Source organism: Ornithorhynchus anatinus, chromosome 19, assembly GCF_004115215.2.
Source record: "Ornithorhynchus anatinus isolate Pmale09 chromosome 19, mOrnAna1.pri.v4, whole genome shotgun sequence".
In the NCBI taxonomy this organism is placed as follows: Eukaryota; Metazoa; Chordata; class Mammalia; order Monotremata; family Ornithorhynchidae; genus Ornithorhynchus; species Ornithorhynchus anatinus.
The window spans coordinates 27,787,135-27,805,938 of NC_041746.1; the positions used below are offsets into that span (position 1 = coordinate 27,787,135).

Genomic DNA, 18,804 nt, shown 5'->3' on the forward strand with positions numbered 1-18,804 from the left:
AAGTCCTCAAGACTTTATTGCAAATGAGCTATGGATTAAGTTCCATCTTTTTTATAATTTATGCATCAAATGCAGAGTAGCTTTGCTGGCAGCATTTCCAAAACATTTCTGTATGTACTTAAATCTTTTTCCATTTTATTCCTTCAAAACATGAAATGAATGAAGATTATTGCAAACAAACATTAGGTCAAACTAGAGGGAACTAAGAAAGGGCCATTAGAACTGGACTTCATATGAATCAGTTTCATCTGCTTATTTTGCCCTTTCCTTGCAAAGAGTAAAAATTCTCTAGAAATCAGCTCTAGAAATTGGCAATTCATGCCAATACACGGGGAACCTTGACCAGTTGATCAGTAAACAGCTGTCTCCCTGCCCCGCAGGCTTCCGAGTCTCCCTTTTTCTCTAGCCCAGTCAGTGATTGTGAAATGTTCCCTGATGGGCAGCCCTGACTCTTCATTACCTGGTACACTGGACTAACCAGCATCCATTCATTAACCCCACCACTAAGAATCTTAATGAGTTCCTGTGATGCTAATTACGCTACACTAGAAACTTCAGGATATACATAGAAAAATTAAATAAAAGACATTCCCTTGTCTCAAGGAGTTTACAGTCTGCGGAAGGAAGACAAAACATAGAAGTGAACAATTTCGCATTTAACTGGAAAACAAGTGTTGCTCAGCAAGATGGCTCAGAGCAACACTATCATTCTGCTCTCCTTTCCCTTCCCTGCTGAAGACCAATAAGCACAAAAATATGGATCACATTAAAGGAAACACCTGCAAGCAGTCCTGATCTGGGGGCTTTTAATTAAGCTAAATGGTCAGTGAACAGCATTTACTGTGAACTACTATGGGCACTGTGCACATACATATCTTTCCAGCAATATCAACATCAAAACCACTGGCCTGTTAGAAATAGTACGAGTATCTTATCTTAACTCAGGTCTAAAATAATCCATTTCTTTGACTGCCACCTAGTTTAAGCTATTTACACATGTCATGGCTTTATTACTTCACTCTTTCTACTAAGTAAAAAAATATACTTTTCGATCCTAGTTGTAACCCTGCTGAGTAGTGAGAAATTCTAATAGCACTGATAAAAATACAGTTTTTTTCAAAACTACTGTGTTAAGAAAAAATGCTACTCACAGTATGACTTCTTGAACCTAATTCTTTCATTGTGGGGGAAAAACAAATAGCTACACCAAACTTATCTGCCTTCCAGCCAAGGAAAAATTCGGCCCAATAATTACAAGCTCAGTACCCACTAAAACATATTCCGGCTAACAGTCTTCTGAATCAGTAAAGTGCTATGCAGAGACCTCAGGATGAGATGGCATTGCCAAGGACATTTAGAAACCGTACCAGAGGACGGATTAACTTGTCCAACAGCAGTTTCTAGGCCAAAGTCATCAGGGATAGGAATTCCTGAATGACTGATTCAAGGTTTTTTAAGTGGTGCTCTTAGCTTGCTGAGTTAGAATGATCTCCCAGAGGAATGGAATCTATTTAAACACTTTTAGTAGCTGCCAGAACTCATGTCTGCTGATGGTGTCAAATGCTTTCATGATGCCTACCAGGGCCATAGACGGGTCTTGTGTTGCTTCTTGCCCTTTACCAGATATGTATTCCCCATGTGGACTGTGAATTGCTCATCTCGGAAACTTCCAACTCAACAAGTTAAAAAAAAAAAAAAGTCTACCTGAAAGTCCTTGAATTTCCCTTGCACTATTAGGGCAATTATACTAATTCTTACTTTTATATAAAGTTCTTATTTTCAACCAATATTTCATCATACCCTTTTTAGACATTAATGGTTTTGCGAATGGTGACTTTTTAAAAAAAAAAAAATTTGTTATGCGCTTACTTTGTGTCAACCATTGTTCTAAGCGCTGGAGTACATGAAAGTTTATGTAAACAGGCACAGAGAAGTTCTTGCCCAAGGTCACACAGCAAACAACTGGAAGAGCTGGGATTAGAAGCCAAGCCCTCTGACTCCCCGGCCCATGCTCTTCCGACCGGCTCATGTCACTTCTGAACCCAAGGTCTCCCCTCAGGTACAACATGAATGTCAATTCTCACTCAAATTCACAAATCAGGAGAAGACAACCTCACAGCATTCCCATTTGCCTTTTGGGTTGACCTGTGCTATTCCTTTCCTTACAGCCAGGCTACTACAGCAGAATGAAGTAATAAAGAATCCCTTTTTAGTTCCTTTGTTTTTCTCCCTCTCCTAAGGCTTGCCCATGCTTCATATTTATGGCACCTCTGAGCTAAAAACCATAGAACAAAAAGCTTCAATCTGTTACTGAAAATGCATTTCTAACTTAGTTATTCAGGAAGGAGGTGTTTGTAGTGTCATGACTCATGGAAACAATATTATCTGATAATGGGTCAGTTGCTTTATTATCTATAGAATTTTCTACCATTTGAAAAAAATCTGTAGAACATTAATCATTTCTATTGAATGCAATCATAGGTATGATTTTAAAATGTAAGTTTGTTGAAGTATTTTTTTACTTCTTTTTTTAATCACTTTTCTTTTTATTAGAATCTGAGAACAAAAGCTCTCAAATTTAACAAATAGCATTTTGTAATGTAGTGCTGAACTTAATGAGGGTTCCACACCATGTCTGAAGTAGCTACATTTAGCTGTTTGACTTAATTTTTTTTTTTGCCAGAGGGTGGTGGGGGTTGGTTATAAAACACAAGCCAATGCCCATAAAAGACCGAATGTAAAATAATCTGTTGAAAAACACTAGTAATTACTTCATGCTCACTGAATATTTTTCTTTTAATCTTCTTCCCTGCCATCTTCCCATACAAAAGACTGAGAAGACTAAACACATATGTCACGAACTGGGCCTGGATGGTCAACAAATTAAAGTCCTGTTGTCCAAACAGAGGGAACTCATTCCTGAATTAAATATAGTGCATTTAAAATGTCACCATCAGCCAATAGTTCTTACAGGGTCACCATACATGCATTTGCTGCTCCGCTAGGTGCTTTTCAAAGCAAAGTAACCCCGTCAATTACCTTCCAGAATTTTTCACTTTAAAAGAGACTAACAGGAACAAGTACTTTTTGTATATGTGATCACAGAAAGATGGAGAGGGTTGAAGTCAGTTGCAAAAGCTACCAAATACACCTACGACTTCAGAAAGTTCATTAGCGAAGACCTCTGGGAAGATTTTCCCCAAGAATCCTTCATAAAGTCCTCCCAACTCTCCTGGTAACCTTAATCAGACAAACCCATATTTTGATAAAAGGGGGAGAGGCACAAAATTTCTTATTGTTTTAGATCATTTTATAGGTGAAGGGGGATGCATATTGAACAGTGTAGTATTCTCCTATGACTCAACTGTATTTTTAAACTATGTGATTATATCCTAATATGAAATACACTGTACAATAATGTAGCTATAATACTCATCTATAATGGGATAAGTACACGGTTCTGGGTAGTCAGTAAAAAAATATACTATCTGCCTTTGTTCAGGAACCTCTCTCTCACATATAATATTCTGTGATCCTATGGGAAAAGTGGGTTGAATGTACAACATTTTGACTTGATATAATTTTCCAATATCAATTCGGGTTGTGAGTCTGAGATCTTGCGGTACTCAAATTAATTGAAATTAAAACCATTCAATGAATGGACCAGGGCAGTTCGGAATGTTAGTCCCCAGGGGATGAGTCAGTCCTTCCACCTGCAGAAATGAGGATATATGATGCCATTATCAGGGTCTTTCTACATAATACCAATGAGAAGTCAGAATATAATTGTCACTGCAAGCTAGTCAATTGCACTATACAATTGGCATGTGCCTTTTTAAATTAAGTATATAGGATCATGCTGAACTATGAATAAGGAACAAAAACACCCTTTCAAGCTATATATTTCAGCGCATAATCATAGAGTAATGAGTTGGAATTGCATTAATTAATCAGCACATGTCTAGATTGAAATAACTGCCAAAGCTATATTTAACTGATGTATACACAATGCTTTGATCTACAGAGATAAATCTGGTCTTACCATATGAAATGTCCATTAAAGAACTTAGGGGAAAATAACTTGCCCACAATTACTAGTTATGTCACCTGAAATTTCAAGTTTTTATTGAGCACTTACTGTGCAGAGCATTGTATTAAGTGCTTGGGAGAGTACAACATAATGGTAGACGTGTTTCTTGCCCACAATTTTATAATCTAATGTATTAACAGTTCCAGTTCTGCCATTGGCCTGCTCTGTTACATTTGGGCAAGTCACTTTTACTCACTGTCCCACCCAAACCCTGTCCTCCCTGCAAATTTTCCCTTAGTGTAGACACCACCACCAACCTGTCTTAGGAACCTGGATGCTATTCTCGACTGAAATCTCTCACTCAACCTCCATATTTAATCTGTCCCGCAATCCTGTCGGTTCTACCTTCACTTATCTAGAATCCACCCTTTCCTCTCCATCCTAACTGCTACCACATTGATCCAAGTACTTTCCCAAGCACTTAGTACAGTCTTCTGCACACAAAAAGCACCCAATAAATACCGCTGATTGATGGTTTGATTTTCTGTGGCTCAGTTTCATCTTTGGTAAAAAATTGAGCTGGTATTTAATGTGACAGCACCCTGGAAAAACAAAAATACCATAATACAAATTGAAGGTAGCCTTATTCACAGCTAACGCCCTCACTAGCCTCCCGGCTTGGGGCAGCCTACACTGGAGACCCTAAGACAATTTTGAGCCTGGGGGAGAGGAAATCTTTATCTAGCCTAAAGTAAGCTTGAAGGCAATGTAACAGGTTTCACGAGTGGACCATTTGCTACCATCTCCATTCAAGGTTAACCCAACTTCAAATTCACCTCTTCCCCAACAAACCTACGAGTGGACCACAAAACTTTGGGAGCTGGACCCACTCGCTCCAGAGCCTTTGGTTCCAGGCTACATCCCCTCCCTGCCTAGTTCAGACTGAGAATTTTGGCTTTGGGATAAGCCACGACTGACACTCGGCTATGTGCTCAAAGTCCTCTAAATGGGTCACACCCATTGAACTGGGTGACTTGAGTTCTAATCCCGGCTCTGTCATTTGTCTGCTGTGTGACCCTGGGCAAGTCACTTAACTTTGCTGTGCCTCAGTTACCTCATCTGTAAAATGGGGGTTAAGACTGTCAGTCCTATGTGGGACAGGGACTGTTTCCAACCTAATGAACTTGCATCTACCCCCAAGGCTTAGTACATTGCTTGGCACATAGTAAGTGCTTAACGAATACCAGAAAAAAAAGCAAAAAACCATGAGCCTTGCCCCCAAGGAGCTTACAGTCTAAGAAGGGAAACACACATTAAAATAAATTACAGGTAAGTACATTGCTCTGCACGCAGTAAGCACTTAAGACCATTGATTGTATGGGAAGCCACCAAGTATAAAGTATATACTGATTGACAAAGAATGAAGGGAGAAGATTGTCTTCATTTCGAGAATTCAATACCGTAAACCAAGTTGTCAAGAACTATCTTTCTTCCACAAGGCCTTTAATATAAATGGAGTCTGCCCCTAATGTCAATTCCATCACCAACACACATTAAATACTCCAAAATAGTGATAGAAAATTGTTGTAATAAAATAGGAATTTTTTTAAAAACAAGAAGAAAAAGCAGCAAGAATAAGCTGAGCCCGCGAATCAGCTGTACATTGCATCTGTTTTAAATTCTAAGAAAATTGAGCTTCTCTTCTTTGCACTCTTCTCCCTCCACCCAGCAACCTATTGATTCTGCAATTTTCTCTAAGTCCTAGGTAGAATTTATTTCCCCTTTCACTCTTCCCTTACCAATATCACTTCATTAGCATGCTGGTTTCGACGAACGAACGCACTCCACACTAAGCAGCCGAGCCGCCACTATAGGAGACATTGCTCTTCCACTTAGTTGCGATTCATAGCACGTGAGGACATTATTTAAAAAAAGATAATGATACTGCACCCCCTCTTCCTCTTCCCCTTAACAGAAACTGAAAATGCATGGCATACAGTGCCAAAGAATAGAGCTTACACTCCTCCGCTCTCAGCCCCCACCAAAACAACAACAAAAATAATCAAGCTGCCTTTTATGTCTTGGCCAGTCACTGGTAGCATCCCTTAGAAATTTATATATTACCAGGAAGAGGAACCATACACACATTTTGGGAGGGAATAACACCCTCCGAGTGTGCCAGGAAACAAAGCCCTACTTCGGTTGAAGACCTATCAAATGCAAGCAAGTGTCATGGAAACAGAAGCTCTCACCATGGAAACATCGTCCCTGATACACTGAGGCAAACCACTCTCATTCCTAATGTGCTCCAAGACAAGGTATTAACTTAATTCCAATTTTCATTTTACAGCCTATCCATAACATTCAATATACCTGGCAGTAGTAAAGATTTAATAAAAGCATTAATATTTCACAAGTATGCAATATTAAAACCCAAGCTGACTGTAATTCTAAGGGCAAACTGATTAACGGCAGGCACAAGATTGAACTGACCTACCCCAAAGAAAAGCAAGAGACTGGTGAAAACATAAAAAAGAATTATATTACATCTATTTGACAGCAACACTCTGGTTGCAATACGCTACCGATTATGTATTTTATTGTTTAGTAAGATATAAATGTGCAGAAACACACACCATTCATTTCTCTAATAAAGTTCCAAGAATTTTACAGAACCCAGAATTTTATTTTTTATTCCCGACTCTCAAAATATTTCTTTTTCCTCAGTGACAGACAATGCTGTATTTTTAAGGGCTGCTAATTTATATTTTTCTGTTTTCCATACAGATAAGCTATAAAATTAGTAGAGGTGCTTGCTTAGGGATACACCGAATACATTCTTTGGCAATTAAAATAAATGCAAAAATGAGAATTAAAAGGTCAGTAAATAATTGCTACTGTCAGTGCAAATCTACTGGACAATATAAATGTGCCTTAAAAACAAGACACAAATAAGGCTCAAATTTGGTTAACATGTTTAAAACAAGTGTAAAGTCAAACTCACTGTCACCAGTGACAGCAGTACACTGAAATGTGAAGGACCACTTTTAATTGCTCATCAGTGTCTTATATAAAGTGAAAATTTATGCAAGGTTATTATGTAAAATGGCAAATCAAAGACTCAATTTACATATTTTCTGCAAATATAAACTAGTTGTGTTTACAACACATGTGGGATAAAAATTTAACTTCAATAAAAGTATATTTTTCCAGTCACTATGCAAGTGCTTTAAAGATTTCAAGGCAAAACTTTTATGTTGCTAAACACAATGAAGGGAAATTCCACTGCTCTAGAAAACAACTGCTAAAAACATGCATTTAATGGAAAAAACTAATGTAAAAACTGAAAAAAGGTGCTTCAATGTCATTATTATAAATGAAAAACAATTTACCCCAAGGACACTGCGAAAAATAATCTATCAAGATCATAATTAATGTTTAAATACTATCAGTGTAAGCAATTAAATTATAAGGATACATTTAAACTCTTAAATCACAATCGTCAAAATTAAGCAATGAAAATGACAACCCAAGAATAAAGACATACTGCGTTCTATAGTCGAGTAGCATATTTAAGAGTACAAATGTTCTCAACACAAAATGACTTTTTTTCCAAGAATTAATGGTAGCATTTACTTCTCAAAAGTGCAGCTACAGAATGGTAAAATATCTGGAAAGAGGGTGAAGAAATACTATTGGATCTTGCACCTAAATCTTATCCTTCTCACTATGGTTTGCATCCTATGGAAACAAGGGCTTCAGCAATAAATTCAGCCTATAAAATGCAAAGACACATTTACCATTCACAGGCTGAGGCTAAGACAGAGAGTCCTTCGCCCCAGTGGATTTCTGACACTGAGATCCTCAGGGATATAAATAAAGCCTTCATTCCAGATAGGGAGAGGGAGGGGCGGGCCTTGAAGCCCCTGGGTCCGGGTCATGGGACAGTAGTTACAAATATTCAAGAGTGATGAGGGTAGCGGGATCCCAAGAGAATTAAAGCACTGACAACAAGGGATTATTTAGGGTCTGGTCATCCACTTTATGGTTGATCTGAACCCTTTATTTACCTTTCTTCTTCCTGAGGCTAGTCTTTCCACTATTCCACTGCTAATCAATCAATGGCATTTACTGGGCCCTTACTGTGTCCAGAGCACTGTATTAAGCAGTTATTATTATTATGTATTTGTTAAGCACTTATGTGCCAAGCACTGTTCTAAGCGCTGGGGTATATACAAAGTAATCAGGTCTCCCACGTGGGGCTCACAGTCTTAATCCCCATTTTACAGATGCCCATTTTACTGAGGCACAGAGAAGTTAAGTGACTTGCCTAAGGTCACACAGCAGACAAGTGGTAGGGCCGGGATTAGAACCCAGGTCTTTCTGACTCCCAAGCCCAAGCTTTATCCATTAGGCCATGCTGCTTCCCCAGTACAGTGCCTGGCATACAGTAAATGCTTAACTAATATCATTTAAAAAGAATTATTTGTGTGTTTGTATGGATTCTGTTTTGAAGGTCCAAGTGGGAGAGGAATAGATTTATTTATCCTCTTAAGAACATTCGCTAATTCAAGAGTCCTTGACCTAGCTTTACCTAGTGAAAGAACTTTCTCTACTCTGCAATCCTTTGCATTTATCTAGAATATGAAATGAAGTACAGGGTGAAACGAGTTCTTTGAAAAAGTGTGACTGTGTCAGCACTTGGAGCCTTTCCACAGCACCGTGGGTTGGTTCACCTCCAGGTCTGATGGAGCTCCCACACCAGCTGGAAGAGTGGGGAGGGGGTAACGGTTGGAGGATTGGGGGGGGGGGGGGAAGGAGGGCTGGATGAAGGTGAGTCCCTGCCCCTTCCCTGCATGTTGGAAAAAAAAAATGCTCCCCCTAAAACCAAACAATCACTTTTCAGGAGTTTCTCGGCACTCCAAAAGAACATGGGTTAAGTCTACGTCTTCAAGAGAGATTGAAGGGATTTACTGTCTCCCTTGGTGAAACTGGAGAGAAGGGGAGGACGCTGGCTGCAAATTCCTTGGAGGGTTGGACCCAAGAGCGAGAAAAATGAATATCTTCATCCATCCTAGGCCCAGCCACTTCTCTCTGCCAGTAAGCATTACAAGCCTTTGCAGGTAGACCTCTTTTATGATGAGCTTTACTCGCCATTAGAGAACAGTAAACTACAGATTAAATTCCTTAATTATAGGTGTTTCTTCATGTTCTCTGCCTCAAAGCTGATATTTGACAGACGTTCATGGTCTTTTGACTATATACACTCGCAACCATCTGTGAGGGTGGCATCAAGCCTACAGGCATTTTACTTGGATCTTCACAGTAAGGGCAGGTGCCAAGCAATAAATGAATCAGAATAGGAACAAAGATGGCTTTTACAAGTGACTTCTCTTTAAGAAAATCCCACTTGAATGCCAAAAACATACAACTTCTTCAACCCACTGACATACTGGGGACATGCATGAATGGTGAGCTTTAATAGGACATCTTGGCTGACACAGAGACCTCCCCATCACTGTAATCTCTGAGTTATTAGTAGTGAGAGAATGCAGTCAATTAACGAGCCCACAACAAACGACAGCAGAAGATGAGCTTAACTACCACCAACGGAGTTCAAGACGCAATCCGGACATGTGTCATGAGAATCAAGGAAACACGGATTACCCTAGCTGTTTATCAAAGTGTGAAAGCACCAGATTGTCTACACCATGAATCAGGGCATCTGTCTAGCAGCCATAATCATCCTCTAGAAAGATGTAAATCACAATGCATAAACAGGACCCAGATCCTTGAAGCACAGCATGACAGCATGATTTCAGTGCAAAAACAACAATAATACGATGCATGGGCATGAGAAGTGTAGAAGGTGCTAGGAGAGGAGGTGGGGGACAGGTACACACACACACATTTAGTCGCATCGTACTGCAAGTGAATAATAATGATGGTATTTGCTAAGCATTTACTATGTGCCAAGCACTGAGTGAACTGGAGCAGCGGTGACAAGAAGGCACTGAGCAGAAATAGTGATTGGAGGATTCCTAGTACGGGGTGCACAGAAGCCAGTGGAGGTGGGAATGTTCAACTACCAGCACCTACAGCCCCTCGGTTTTCCACCAACGCCTCCGCTTGGTTGAATTTCTGGCTCCACCCTGTCCACACTAGGGCTTCTGGCTGGACAGTGGTTTCAACCATGTTGGCCTCAGCTTCTTATTCCTTTTAATAATAATTATGGTATTTATTATGCACTGTGTGCCAGGCACTGTGCTAAGCACTGGGGTGGATACCAGCACCTTTTCTCACCCCTTTCCCATCTTTCTCAGTTACTACTCATGCTTTGCATGGAGGCTAACTGGGTGGGTGTGGATATCCATCTCTGTGAGAGGGCAATACATGTGTCTGTTTGCAGGCATTCTGGTCGGGGTTGGGGCAGAATGGGAGTATGTCGGGGGACGGATTTAATCAGTCACTCTCCCTTCTGTGGGTTTTTGCCCCTCTCATATCTGTAGAAGTTGGGCTGGGGCTGCAGCAATGGTCTGCAGCAGGATGGGAGATGAGAAGGCTAACTTCCCCTTAGTCCTCATAAAGCTTGGGCTGAGGCAGTAGTTTACACTGAGGCCAAAGGGACACACGTAATTTGCCCATCTCCAGTGCCCTCCCCATCCCTCCTTCCAAACGGTCACAGACAGGGCCTCTGTGGAGCTATGACCGCAAAGTGCTCCAAAACAACAGGGCTACTAAACATGAAGGCAGGGGAAGAGAGGAAAGAAGTAAGAAAACTGTAAGCTCAATGGGGGCAGGGAATGTGTCTACTAACTGTTAACTCATTTTACTGTACTTTCCCAAGTGCACAGCACTGCACAATAAATATGACTGATCGGGAGAGCAAAAATTATTAGACTTCAGGAAGGTGCCACAGCGTCAACTGGGTCAGAGAGAGAAATACAGTACCATAGTTGGATATTTACTTCGCCAGGTGAAGCCTGAATAATGATTTTTCCAAGAAAATGTTAAAAGCATATTCCAAGATAAGAAATCCAAATCAGCAATTATGCTGCATGAGGTAGTTAAGAAGAAAATGGCACTGCCACCTAACAAATGATGACCTTTTCTGATTCATTTCATAGAGTGGTGACCTTAGAGATTTGGGGGTGAATTACATGAAGGTGATCATTGGGCCTACTAAAACAGGGGCAGGGACAGGAAATTAATAGGCAATCAGCCATGCTGGGTTAGTGATACCGTTAATGTGATACTTAGTTTTAAAATATTTCAACTATCAAATCTCCATTAAGGCCAGGCATACTGCTTCCTGAGGATAAGAATTAAAATTGTTTATTCACTTCCTTTCATGGAAAATAATTTCATTTCCATCCAGTTTGCCTTGTTTGCTGGGCAAAGGAAAGAAACAAAATAAATAAATCTTTTGTCCTGCAACTGATTCAGGATTTAGCAGCTTGTCACCTGGCCTGTTCATTCAAAGTAACATTTCTAAACTACTGGGAATTAATGGAATCTGAGCAGGAGATGATCTGAGGAGCAGGGGACATTCAAATCTAAACAGGATTGTGTTTATGCCCACTGTAGTCTTTGCAGATGGAGAAAATAGGTGGCAAATCGGTGGGGAAGGAGAAACCATAGGAAACATGCTACAGGGACTATGTAGAACATTAAGAGGACAAAAGTAACTGACTGAAAGAAAGGGAAAAGGATGGATTAAATCGATACTCACTATTACACCAAAGAGACTGAAGAAAACTATTGCTAGCACATTCAGTATTTTGTTTAATCACACGACATTTTAGAGATGTTATTCTTTAGGGGCTAAAGAGTTGCTAAGAGGCAGAGGCTACGATAGCAACATGTGGGCTCAAGAGAGCCCCAAAAACATCAACCCTTGGTGGGGTCAGGTTAATTTCTCCTTTTCTGTGGAAAACAAAAGGGCGGCATAATGAAGAATGGTAAAAGTTAACCTCCTCAGAACAAGACAGACAGCTTCCCTCAGGATCCTGCCATGTCATGTCCAGGCGTCCCTCAGTGGGGGATGAGGATACTTCATTATGGTCCATCAAAAGCCAAAAGGTCCCAGCTCAGGGATAAATAAGCTTTGCTTGTGGAAGAAAAAGAGCAGCACAGTCTGGTAAACAGCCTGGTGTATATTCAGAGGTTATTACAGCAAGTGGAAGTGTTGGGGGAGGTGACAGTACAATCAAATGATGCAGCTGGCAGCTATGGGATCCTTTTGGTAAAATGCATATCCTCCTCCTGTTTTGTAGATTTTCACTTGTGACAAGATCAAATAAACATACCATTGTAAATTACCCCAAGAATATGTAAATATGTTCAAATGATATGCTGAACTCTCCACTGCTGCTGGATGATATAAATGGCTTAGCAACACTTCTCAAAAGAGCTTTCTTTGCCCCCCACTGAATGGTACATTAACCATTTAAACAACTGGGAAAAAGTCCAAGTTTTTGGATGAATATATTACTTAGCATGTAAATAGTGGACAAGGACCCTCAATTTTTGACAAAATCTAGAGCTTTAGCCATTTTACTGACTTAGAAAGAATGGTAGGGGTGATTAACAAATAGAAACGTCATTCTGGCAACTCATTAAGCATTATGTGCCTTTAGGTAGTCTAACCCATTCACTAAATAAAACGCCAGCTTTCCTATTTCAGCCTGGAAAAAAAAAGCCAGGAATATAATTACCTAGAAGAACATTTCAATATAGTATATGTGGAGAAATAAGCAACTTCTATATGGTTTACTATTATTGCTACAGTCATGTGCACTTTCTCTTTCCTGAGATAAAACAGGCAGATAAAGAGCATCAGGTAGTGGAATAGAAAATATGAGGTAGCTGGGGAATAAAGAACGAATAGGAAACATTTATGAGCTGGGGACAAAAGGAATAGATGGGAAGAATAAAAAAGAAAATAATAAAGAGTGTCATGGAAAAGGAGATGCACTGAAAACATGTATTCCTTGTTAAAACTTCCCACTGTCCCATTGTGTATGGAATAGATGGGTTTTTGGCATTCTTCCAGATTTTTGTTGAGCCCTTGTACAATCCTGATGGAGGGTAGACAAAATAGTTTCTTTTAAGGTAGTAATCAAGTTCCATGTTGAACACACAGTTCACTCAAATGCCTAAGAAGACTGCCTGCTGCAAATATCTTAGCTTGGGTTCTTCCTAAAGACCAGTGACCTTGAGATGATGGAGGCAGAAACAAAGACCTGCTGTCACACCATCTTTGGGGATGAAAAGGACATTGGTGTCTCCTTTCATCCCCAAGTGGCTCCACTCTTCCTCACTCTCCCCAGCTCTATGATTCCACATATACATTCCAATCCAAGATCTCCCAAAAGGCTCACATCAGGGCTACTCAAGTTCAAGGGAAGTCTTCTGGAATAGATGATGAGAAAACCGGACCAGGGAGGACTCTGAGGAAGGCGACTTCCTGCAAATAAAGCTTTTTTAGGCATGATTATCCCGGCCTGTGATTGCAGGGGATAAGGCAGGGGGAGATAGATGATGTATATCAAGGTCGGGGGGGGGGGGGGGGGGGGGAGAGGAAGGGTTGGAGAAACCAAAAACCCCATTAGCTGTTTTGTCTTACTCCCACCTGGTCTATCATCATCAGAGCAGGAGAGGAAAAGCAAACTGCACTGACTGCCCTTCCGGGTTGCTTCTTGCCTCCAGCTGTATCTACCTCTCAAATGAGCAATAAAAGAGAAAAGTCATCAGATACAACTAATGACCACCATCACCACTTCCATCTATCATCTGATTTCAACTTCTCCCTCCTACTGTAGCCACCACTGCCTTATGTTCTCATACTGACTAAAACTGCAGGTAACCACAGTTCAAGGGGTTCATGCGGGTAATGGGTCCCCCTGCTTTTCGAGCTCGACTCTCATTATTTTACTCATTCCAGGTGTCCACAAAGACATGAGAGTTTCCAATCAAGGCTGAAAAACCCCCCAAAATACCTCTTTGAAACCTGTGTATTCCAAGACCTCAATCAACTAAAAATTGCTCCCCTTTTTCACTCTCACACTCAAAATGATAAGTTGACACCTCTGACTAAAATACTAAAACTAGTTCAGCCTTTGAAAAATTCTAGAAAAGAGGTAATAGGCCAAGAACATTATAGCCAAGTTAAAAAAAAAACACGCATGTTCTAGAAACCAAGCCAAAACTAACTGAATTTTACACTACTACTATGTTGGTGGCCTAAATATACCAAGTTATATATGTACTTTTAACAGCAAAACTAAGATTATTAAACTTTGCAACTTCAGCTATAAAGAGTCAGAAATGCTAACCTAGGTGATAGACAAATAAAAATGTTTATATCTGTTTCAAGAATTATTAATAAAATAATAATAACGGTGTTTGTTAAACACTTACTATAACAATAATAATAATGTTGGTATTTGTTAAGCGCTTACTATGTGCAGAGCACTGTTCTAAGCACTGGGGTAGATACAGGGTAATCAGGTTGTCCCAGGTGAGGCTCACAGTTAATCCCCATTTTACAGATGAGGTAACTGAGGCACAGAGAAGTTAAGTGACTTGCCCACAGTCACACAGCTGACAAGTGGCAGGACCTGGATTCGAACCCATGACCTCTGACTCCCAAGCCCGGGCTCTTTCCACTGAGTCATGCTGCTTCTCTATACCATCTCTATACCAATCACTGTACACTGTGATAGATACATGATAATAAGGTCTGACAAAATAGGGTCCCCATTTAGACTGTGAGCCCATCATCGGGCAGGGAGTGTGTCTATTTGTTGCTGAATTATACATTCCAAGTGCTTAGTACAGTGCTCGGCACATAGTAAGCACTCAATAAATACTATTGAATGAATTGAATGAACATGGTCCTTTTCCCCCATGAGACTCAGAGCCTAAAGATGAGGGAGAAAAGGTACTGAATCCCCATTTCAGATGAAAAAACTGAGGCACAGAGAAGTGAAGTAACTTGCCCAAGGTTCCACATCAGGCTTGTGGCAGGATCAGAACCCACATCCTAGGACTCACAGACCCAGGCTCTTTCCATTAGGCCCCACTGCTTCTCAACTTATTTTTAGCAAATTAAATATCAAGCCACATTTAATTAAATTAATTTCTAGAGATGTGTTGAAAAACAGCATAACCTAATCTAGTACTAAACTAAAAATGAGAAAAAAAAATTTAAGATGGTTATTTTGTAAGTTAGAAATGGGTTTTCTGTTTTCTAAATTTTGGCCATGATTGCTTAAAGCTGGCTCCTCTTTTCATGCTTTTGTATTGCCAAGCAGAAAAATGGAATCATTTTCTCTACCAGGTTCTTGCTAAAAACATGACTTCCTCCAAGGAAAACCTAGAGGAAAAATATATTTTAAATAAATATGAAAAACAGCAAACTACCGCTGTCAAAGCTCTTGACACCGTATGTGTTGTCTATATACATCTAAGTTGGAATTCAAGTGTGTCTGCTCAACAGTTTCCTATCTTCTAGGCCCCTTATGGAATGTTGGTGTCATGCCATGCCACATCCAGACAGCTGTGACTTTTCAAACCAGAAAAACTCCCACTTTGGGGCCTTTGTAAATACTAATAGTTAATCAATCAATCATATTTACTGAGGGCTTACTATGTGCAGAGCATTGCACTAAGCACTTGGGACACTACAATATAATAACTAGTAGACATGTTCCCTGCCAACGAGGAGTTTACAGTATGAGGCACTGCTAATATACACGATATTTTCTATCTATACTAGACCAGACCATGCTATCTATTTATATTAATGTCTGTCTCCCCCTCAAGCCTGTGAGCTCATTTTGGGCAGGGAATATGTTTGATTTTATATTGTACTATCCCAAGTGCTTAATACAGTGCTTTGCATACAATAAGTGCTCAGTAAATATTATTAATAATAATAATAAGTGCTCAGTAAATACGATTGACTGAAGAATGTGGAAAAATCGGCCCCCAAGATAAAGTGAGGTATTTTCATGACCTGCTTATTGAGTTTTGATGATAGGAAAAAGGTTCCTTTTGAAGATGGGATTATTTAAGAAATCAGGCAAATTATGGAAGTGTACCATATAGTGGAGGGAATAGTGAATTTAGTATGATTGATTGATGGCAAAGACTTCGTATTAGTCACAGAACAAAGGTACTAAAAGCTTCTTCTAAAATGTAAAATGTATCCCAAGAAAAGTAATCAATTTTCCCCAAGTTAGCTGTGAATATTGTGAATTTAGGAAAAGTGTGGTTCCAGTAAAAAGGCACCTGTGAGATATCAGCTTTTATCCCATCTCCAGGTTCTTTCTTCTCCTAGTGAAAGATTCACTCTTTATTAAGTAGTAAGAATATATCAATAGCCACAAAGAAGGCATTTCACAGTGACAGAATTTCATCTAAACAACAACTTCTGAAGCTCCTTCATTAAGATTTTGTGCTATTTATTAGGCCCTTACTATATGCCAGGCATTGTACTAAGCAGTGGGGTAGATATAAGCTAATCAAGTTGGACACTGTCCATGTCTCACATGGGGCTCATAGTATTAATTCCCAATTTTACAGATGAGGTAACTGAGGCACAGACAAGTTAAGTGACATTTCACGTGACGTTTCACCAACACTGTATGTATACCTAGTTGATTGTCCTAAATTAAGAGGATTGGATTCTGGCACAAAACATCATGTTAATTCACCCATCCTGAGGCTGAACACCTGCATAGAGGCATTCATTCATTCATTCAATAGTATTTATTGAACACTTACTATGTGCAGAGCACTGTACTAAGCGCTTGGAATGTACAAATCGGTAACAGATAGAGACAGTCCCTGTTCTCTGATGGGTTTACAGTCTAATCGGGGGAGACAGACAAGAACAATGGCAATAAACAGAATTAAGGGGAAGAACATCTCATTAAAACAATAGCAAATAAATAGAATCAGGGTGATTTACATCTCATTAACAAAATAAATAGGGTAATACAAGTACTTTCTTCTGTTTGCACGGCAAACAGGATTACATTGTCAAAAGAATGTTCCCTATAAACAGCATTCTAGCCAAAAGTATAAACTGGAAACAGGAGCTATGGAGGAACTGGTGAAATTCAAAAATAAATGACTCTTACTAGGTAGGAATTCCTCTTACCGGTAAAGTTGATCCACACAGAGGATTTCTTTGATTGACTGTATAATCTATGCTCCAAAATCTGGCCAAATGAATATATGGACTAACTTGGAGCCAATGATTTAGGCTGCAGCTCAACTGTGTGCCCTGGCTGTTTGACCACACAGAAGTACACAGGGCTGGGTAGCTCTGCCTTAGTGCAATTACTGCTGCCTAGGCACAGCTGCTTCCTTCTTCACCATGCACCTGATAGGGTTTAACTTGGTGCACTAAGACAGCCAGAGAGGAGAATATTAGACAGGAATTGAGGGTGATTCAGCATTCTCCCCACTACCCAGACAAGCCCAGTAACAATGCTAGCTACCTTTTGAGGGTTTCAATCCGTTTTTAGGGTTAAAATGAGAACAGTAACCATTGTATTCGCTGAGCATTTATGATGTGCCAGGCTCTAGGGCAGGCACGAGATAATCAGGCTGGACACCTGATTCCCTTCTCACCTGACAAGATAAAATTAATGTAAAATAAAAGCCTCCATCCAGAAACTGCACCTGGAAGGGGGGGGGGGGGGAGACAACTGGGGATTGTCCTCTCTGTGGATACTGACTGTCCCCAATTTATGATGAGTTCCTTCTTCAGCTCAGATCCTATTTTGAATTTCCTGTTTTCCCCATTTCTTAATCTGAAAGACCTATGTCTGACTTTGTCAGGCTTATGATCTGCTAAGCTTCACTGCTATAGCTCTGTTCTACTTGGTACTACATGAGGAGAAGCAGCATAAGGTTCAATATCCTCCAATGAAAACTACGGAGAAGAATTCATCAGTGGTATTTACTGAGCCCTTCCTATGTATAGAGCACTGTACTAAGCACTTGGAAAAGTACAAAACAACATAGTTGGTAGACCTGTTCCCTGACCACAAGGAGCTTACTGTAACTACTATAATAGCCGCGGAGCAGCGTCAGTGGGTGAAGATGTAAGAAAAGAAAAAAATTAATTCATCAAAAGAGAGATATTAAGCAATGTCTATTAAAGGAAACAACTTGCATCCCAGAAAAACAAAGTGAAAGGGTCGAGCACTGAATTCAAAAGACCCCTCTCCCTTATCTTCACATTCTAAATGGGAGAAGTCACATCAGGGCACAAATTAATTTTGTGGGAAAGTTAACTTTTAACCACTGAATTGCACTGAGTGCAGCCAAATCTCAATTACTTCTGGCATTATAGGAGAACAATAGCTTGGATAATTGAAATCCCAAAGCCTCCTTTTAGTTATTTGTTTCAATCTTCTCCTGCTGCAACTTTTTATTAGAGCTTCAAAGATACCAAAATTCATTTGATTCACCTCCTCTCTGTGTGCCTGAACTTTCTCAAGTGGAGAAACTAATGAACAATTAAATGGACATGGTCTGGCAGTGGGAAAGAGAAAGAAGGCAGAGAATAAGACAGGAATAAAATAAAAAAAAACTGGCTAATCAGTCTCTGGATAACTGAGATGACTGTATTTGTCCAGAGGCATTTCAAAGATACATTCAGTAATCATCAAAAATTACAATTTGAAATCTTACTAAATTCACTATTCCCTCCACTATACAGTGCACTTCCATAATTTGTCTGATTTCTTAAA

The 18,804-nt window shown here is 39.8% G+C and overlaps 1 protein-coding gene and 1 long non-coding RNA gene across 3 annotated transcripts in view; one reads left to right on the forward strand and one right to left on the reverse strand.

Annotated features, from left to right (window-relative positions):
• The window catches only part of RNGTT (RNA guanylyltransferase and 5'-phosphatase), a 229,558-nt gene that overhangs the window by 91,639 nt on the left and 119,115 nt on the right, over positions 1 to 18,804 (reverse strand). The window lies entirely within an intron of this gene.
• On the forward strand, positions 6,286 to 9,221 carry LOC120639001. The gene is made up of 2 exons (XR_005661084.1): positions 6,286 to 6,348; positions 8,937 to 9,221. It is a non-coding gene; the product is annotated as an uncharacterized LOC120639001 (long non-coding RNA).